A 7,707-nucleotide genomic window follows, 5' to 3' on the forward strand; every position below is an offset into this window, starting at 1 on the left:
TTGAGATCCGCTTTGGGATTTCTTTGATTTAGTAGTTGATGTATATGTTGAGATTTTGAGCTAATAAAATTCAACACTTTTTCAAAAAAAGAGTACATTCACAATTTGGTCGCTAAAAGATACTTCGCTAGAGAAATTGGTCCCAGAAAGATATTAAGTGTACAAATTGATCTCGCCATCTGAAATGTTTGTACAAATCAATCATTCCATCCATATTTTCATCTAGTTCCTGATGTAAAATGATAACATGACATGTTATATGTTGATCTGGCCCCATAAGAGCCAAGCTAGCTATAAGGATCCCAAAAAACATCATTTTTGTTCTCAATTACTTTTAATTTTTTTTAAAAAAAGAACTACTAAATTTTTTGAAACTAGGGTTGGGGGAGAGGGGTAGGAGCAGATCAGAGGCCCCCCGACTAGCAACCTCGCCTAGGGAGATGCTGTTGAAAAGGGAGCCCGATTCGCTTCCAGGCCCCTCTCTCTCTCCCCACTGGTAGCTAGTAGAAAGAGAGAGAGAGAAAGAGAGGTAGATTTGCCCTTTCTCCTTTCTCTCTCTTCTAGTCCAAAAGAGAGAGGAGAGGGGTAGATGGAAGGCCCTCTCGATCGGCGAGCTCGCTTGCAGGGAAAGTCATCGGAAGGAGGAGCCTCGATTTGCCTCCCAACCCTTTCTCTCTCCACTTGTAACAAGTAGAGAGAAGTAAAGACAATCAGAGGAGGGGGAAGATCAGAGCATCCCCCGACCGACGACCTCGCCTCGAAGGGCCCTGCATCTACCCCTCTCTCTTTCTAATTGTAACTAGTCGTTTGTCTCTGTGAGAGGGGGCGGGGAGACAGATTAGGCCTCCCCTTCCGACAACCACCCTCATAGTTGCTAGTTGGGGGGCCGCCGATCTATCCCTTTCCACCTCTCTCTCCTCTACTAAGGGGAGGCAGATCGACCCCCATTTCCCAAAAAAAAAAGTTTATTTTAATTTTAAAAGGAATTGAGAAAAAAAATAACATCATTTTTTTTTATATTATTGTAGCCAACGTGGCTCTTAATGGGTCAAATAAGCAAATAATTTGCCATGTTATTATTTTCGGTCGGGAACTAGATGAAAATATGGATGGAAAGACTAAACTATATCAACGTTTCAAACAGCGAGATCAATTTGATATCTGCATCAATTTCTCTAGCGAAGTATTTTCAGGGACCAAATTGTGAATTTACTCGTAAAAGAATTAGAGGTGAGGACTGAAGAGCATGGTTGTAATATTTATTTCCATCTGGTTCAATGTTTTGTCCCTTTTTCCTAATTTGCCTAAAAACTGCATAAAGAATTGCAGCAGCCGCCATTTGAACGATGTGAAGGTCCTTAACTACATGCTCCTCGAAGAAGCTTTTCTTGCCATCGCTCTCATCACCAGCAGCCTATCCCATAGCTCCGCCGACGAAGTCTTAGGGCCGCCGCTTCCCCGCTTTCAGTGCTTGTCGTCTACAGCATCCCCATCTGCTTCGATCCCGACAACATCACAGCCACCGCCGCCGCCGCCACCACCTTCCACTTCACATCCACTGGAGTTGGGATTATTAGGATTGAGTGGCGGCGACTCCGACGGATTTGGGGCTTTCGCATCCTCTTCTGCGGCTGCTGCTGCCGCCTTTGATCTCTCTTCTCTCGCATCTTCAAACTTTGCGGACTTGGCTCGTCACTACAGACATTGCTACTGGGAGTTATCAAAACTCGTCTCAGGTCGGAATTGAGTTCTCACTCGACTCACTCATTCTTACTGTTCCCATTTCCATCCGAAAACTTCTTCATTCACGCTCTTATTGTCATTCCAACAATTTTGCTGGAAACACCAACAATTTTGGCCCCTGTTTGTATGGTGTCTGCAACTTTGGATTTTTTCGGTTTAGGTCGGTATATTGGGAATTGAAGACTTACGCATCAATTGCACTTACGATTCTCTTCAATTTTAGCTTAGTTGTGCTTTCAAATCCCGTGGTTTTATGCTCAGTAAGTTCACACTTTGAGCAGAATATGCTTTTGTAATGTGCAAGTTTGGAACTTCTAGTTGGAGATACGTTATGAGCTATGTCTTTCTACTGATATACGATACCACTTTTGAGGTGAAACCCGAATGGCATGGCTAAACAACTATTGTCTCGAAGAAACCTATTGGATGTTATTCATAGGATATACTTCTCTGTTTGTAGTTTAGATCAGTGTTCGTATCTTATTTGTTGCTGTTGAGTGGTGCTAGAATTGTGCGTAAGTTCCGAGGTTTCCATTACACAAATGTGAATCTGATAATATGTATATATATATATATATATATGCCCTATTCAAGCATGCTAGTGGTTGCTACATCTGGAACTGGGTTTATCCTTGGTAGTGGGAGTGCTGTTGATGTTGCAGGACTTTGTTGCACTTGTGGTGGAACTATGATGGGCTGCAAACTCCTTAAATCTGGTTAGTTATTCAATTGTAACACTGTTCCAATCTAAATCGAGTTGTTTACCATCAACAATGTAGCAAAATCGATATCATGGTTTAGCAGAAACTCTTTTCTTCTTCTGCTGTGTTATGTTGTTATGGAGTTAGCTCCATAGGAGATTTGTGCCATTCGGTGGCTTTAAATTGAATTCACAAAATCCCAAAGAGAGGTGTTTTATGTGGAGCTGGTGGCTGGAAATTGATATAGCTTTAAATTGATTGTCTGATACCAGATAAGCTTTTGGAAAATTAGTAAATAGATCTTGTCAATGTCTTATTTCCAGAGATAGTCATTTTGCTTTTTGGAGCCACAGTGTATGTTTTACTTCGGTCTTGCTACGGAAGCATTTGGTGACATATATATATATATTTATTTATCTTTATATATATAGAAGGGGGCCATTGCTTTTGCGGCAGTAGATTAGGTAGTGATATTGATAAACACAGATGTCAATTTGTAGTTCCCAATATGGGCAAACCACGATTTGTTGATGGCTGAAGTTGATCTTCCAAATTAACATTATGTATTTTTACTTACAAAGTCCAATCTCTCAAAATGTTCCATGTCCCATGACTGGTTTAGATAGGCTCCAGTCCAGTACCATGCTGTATCACTTTTTTGGTTAATGAAAAGAAAACAGGAAAGAGATGTTATCGCTTCGTTTTCTCATTTCCAGAGATTCTCCTTTGATATCAGAGTTAGAAAAAGTACAATAAACGTGAGCTATATTTCGTAACTTACATTTCCTTTGGTTGCAGTAGGTGTTTGAGATAAATAATGATGCCAAAATGAAGAGAACAAGGCAAAGACCACTCCCCTCAGGGAGGATTTCTGCACATCATGCGATTGTGTGGGCATCCTCTGTCGGTATAGCTGGCACTGCTTTATTGGCATACAAGGTGAACAAATTACCACCTGTTCCAGCAATCTTTGAAATTATAGAAAAATTGAAGGAAAATCATGTTTACCAGGTCTAAATGAAAATTAGTGTGCTTGGACTTTCAGTTCTTTTCTAAATTTATACAGGCATTAGAAAACTACTTTTGTAGTTTAGTTTTTCCATTTCCATCTTTTATTTCAAACTGATTACCAAAAAAAGAAAAAAAAGAATCACTTTATCTAATTCTCTGTTTGGCATGTGACACAAGTATGAAGTAGTTTGCCTGGCCTGCGAGCCTGTCTCTCTTTGAAAGAGGGAGGGGGAGTTGTGGGAAAAAAGATAGAATTATCAGATAATCTAGCATGTAAATATATTTTGACTTTTTTTCTTTATAATATAGAGAATTGAAAATAGTAGAGGGGAAGATAAAAGAAACAAAAAATGAAGCTTCTTTGTTGAAGCAACACAGCCTCAGCTTTCTCTGCCTGCATTTGACATTTCTGTGCTGAACTGATTTTCTCGTGAGGTATGTAGTTATTAGTGATGCCAATTAGGATCTGATTTAATGTCTCTTCTACAAGGTTCTTGCAGGCTAATATTTGGGCAGCTGGGCTTGCAGCATCAAATCTTATTCTTTATGCATTTGTCTATACTCCATTGAAGCAGATTCACCCTGTAAACACATGGGTTGGGACCATAGTGGGTGCCATTCCACCACTGCTCGGGTACTCTCTTTTAGTCAAATTATTCTTGATTTATGTGCTTACTATATTGGCCGAACTTTCACTGGATTTGGAGGCTGTTATATTGTTTTTTTTGTGCTTTCATGTAAAGAGTACGAGAGTTTGTTGTCAAGTTGTGTTTCTTTCATGCTTGGCAACTAGTCCATATTGGGTTTTAGATGGGTTGCAGCTTTGGGTGAGATTTCTCTCAATGCAATGATTCTTCTGCTGCTCTCTACTTCTGGCAGATACCGCATTTTATGGCCCATGCCATTCCCGCAGATCTCGAGCCCGACCCCTGTAGCACATGCCTCTTATGCACCATTTCTATTCCTACCAGCTCCATCTTACGAAGCACCCCATTGACCTTGAGCCTCTCATCTTTGTGGTAACTTGGCGTTTTCTTCATTTGGCCAAGAGCATGCTATGAAATGTTTGGATTCCTTAAGCTTAGCGGCACTCGGCTTCTGATTTCGTTTCAGTTATGGAGGCAAATGGAGTCAGATTGGAGATATGTAAGGGTCATCTGACTGACTGCTTGCGCAAAAAAAAAAAATATTTGCGTGGTGGTCTCGGATGATCTCGTATCGCAAGCGTGACTAAGGCTTTTGAGTACAATAGAATAGCTTGTTGATATCAGGCAACATCGTGTGCCAGAAATTTTTTGCTGCTCGCGATGCTTAGCCGGAAAAGGCTGAGTTTACAAGCCTTTTCCTGCTCTTGGCCAAGTTCTAGTACATAAATAGATTTGATAGAACTGATAGCCATGGATGCGGCATTGTCCAATTTGCTTCTGTTTTTGTCAAAGACCACATTGAACCGAAAATTAGCATCAGTCCAGATGTATGTATAGACACATACATTTATGCTTATGCTTACTAGTATAAAAATCACGTACTATGCCCGTGAAAATAATATCATTCCATACCATTATGTATTACATAATAAATGAATAATAATAATAATTACTGAAAAAAAGTTCGTACAAAATTCATATTTTACATTTTTGTACATTTTTTGTAATTTGAATTTTACATGAACTGCGTAATATTTTGGTCCTCGTCACTTGATCTATGTCAAAGAAAACTCTGCCCCCGTGGTTTACTTTTATATATACTTTGTTCTCCCACCCCAAGCTCGACCATCCCTTGTCATATAGATTCCACGTCTATGACCAGTATCAAATCGAATGCACCCATCGAACAGCCTGTTACAAACAAAAAAATTTCATCAGGACTCGAGCCCAATATAAAACGTTAACTTAATTACATCTCCAATTGCGTGGAGGGATCGTAAGAGATATGTGAATTAGAAGGGTCGAGCCATAGATATCGAAGTGAAAGGGACGCATCCCCGCTGGCAATCAAAACCTTCAATAACTACCCCTAAGGCCCATTGCTTTAAAGAGTGTGGGGGCGATGGACATTTCTTCGAAAGCCCTCTCACTAATATTTATCATAAATGGATAAGGGCATGCATTAAACTAGCTGATATGTACATACATATACATATATATATGTACATACATATTGGTTCATGGATCCGATTGGAATCAAATATTAATATAGAAGCAATTGTTCTAATTAGACTTGGAACATATATCTAAGTCACCTAACAAGATAATTTGCACATCTATATATGTATAAATCATGGATAAATATGCATATATAACTTCTAGATTGTTTCATAGGACTGGATGTCAAATGACTCCATGACCTCTCTCTCTGTTTTGCATAAAATAATTTTATGTATACTTGCATATGACATCCGCTCCAGGGAATTAAGTTTTGAGAAAACGAAGAATTAAATTGGTGAACTGAAATCGATAAAATATTTGGTCAAGGTTATGATCTACCGTAATTAACATCGAGTTAAGGATTTGTTAAGAGCGCTAATAGGGGTTTCCGATATACTGAATAGAAGGGTAAATCACGTGGCCCTTCTGAGAGAAAGCGGGCAAGACAAATGTTTAATTATCTACGTATACAGGAATAGAATTTGAGCAAAAAAATTGATTAGAAGTGTTACTAATAGTTTGTAATATGTATTCTTATGTTTTTAATAAACTAGAAGTGTTTGGGATGTATTATTCTTCCTTGAATTGAGAAAAGGAGAAAATCAATATAAAATAAGAAAAAATTGAAGAAAAACTCGTCCAAATTTTCATATTAAATATGATTAAGATAGTGGATTTATATCTATATAGTAATATTAACTACCCTCAATAATAACTATTGTTCATAAACATAATTCTAAAAATAATAAATAAGTATGTAAATATTAGAAAAAATTCAATTGAGCAGACATATTAGTATTAGAAGCCACATCGGAAAAGAAGAGTTTCAAAAATACCATTATAAAATGTACAAAATAAAATTTATTTATATGAACTAAATACATGTGATAATGCACTAATTATATTTAAATTTTTTTCTAAAACAATAAAGAATCTATTGAACAAATGTGAAAATAGATGTTACAATAAGTGATACTTGAAAATAATTGATTAAACATATATATAAACTATCAGAACATACTATCTACATAGATTTACAATATACAGAATATATATTTTTTGGATAATTACAATATATATAATATAATAACATAACATAGAATAAAATAAAATAAACTATATAATTTTACATGTGAAAATAATGAGTTTGAATAGCAATGATTCCAAAAGTGTGTAAAACACGAAACTTGTATCCCTGATATATCTCCATATTATATTGATAGTTAAATAAATATATTCGGCATATTAAATAAAATAGTTAGTTACCCATACACAGAATTTTCAAAAAAATTAATACAAGAGACTAATTTCATGAAATTAGGGTCACATGAAAATTTAATAACTTAAAATAAGGATATAATAAAGCATCATTAAACAATTATAAAATCAAGTTTGTATACTTACATTTATTATCTGAGTGAATCTGCATAATTATTGTTAATGATTAATAATGCTGCATTTGGTTTCAATGTATGATTTTAAAATCAGATTTTGATTTTGAAAAAGAGTGGTATAAATAAGACTCACCCTTTAACTTTGTATGACTTATTTTGTTTTGTTGTGGAAAAAAGTGGTATAAATGGGGCTCACTCTTTGACTTTGTATGAGTTATTTTGTTTTGTTGTGAGTAGAATTAGGTTAAAGTTATGATTTTAAAATCACATTTGCAAACCAAACAAGTCATAAATATTTGATGCACTTTAAATAAGAGAATTAGTAGCAAAACTCTCACTAAACTATATAAAATTTGTCTAATATAAGGATTATTATTTGAAAATTAGTTATTGCTAAAAATTCTAAAAATGGTGAATAATCTATATATTATGTAATTTAGACTTCTCCCACAAGAGTTTATGAGTAGATTCTGCTCGGGCGACAAGAAACTTCACGTATGTGTATTGGAGCAACGAAGAATTTCTATGTAAGCGTATTGAAAACCTTCTTTACATTTTTACTCGATTTTATTAAATGATTACAAGGAGTCAAGGAGATAAGTTACCAAATTTCTAAGCTTAATGGAAACCTTCAATAAATTAATGAATTATTTAAGAAATTAATTTTGAGGCCTCTATTCCACCCAAGGTATTTCACGCATCCCTGACATC

General features: G+C 36.1%; 1 pseudogene; it reads left to right on the top strand.

Moving 5' to 3' along the window:
* Window positions 1-2,337: 2,337 nt before the first annotated feature.
* On the top strand, window positions 2,338-4,952 carry LOC116190218 (annotated as a pseudogene).
* Window positions 4,953-7,707: the final 2,755 nt, after the last annotated feature.

This window comes from Punica granatum, unplaced genomic scaffold (genome assembly GCF_007655135.1).
Source record: "Punica granatum isolate Tunisia-2019 unplaced genomic scaffold, ASM765513v2 Contig00396, whole genome shotgun sequence".
In the NCBI taxonomy this organism is placed as follows: Eukaryota; Viridiplantae; Streptophyta; class Magnoliopsida; order Myrtales; family Lythraceae; genus Punica; species Punica granatum.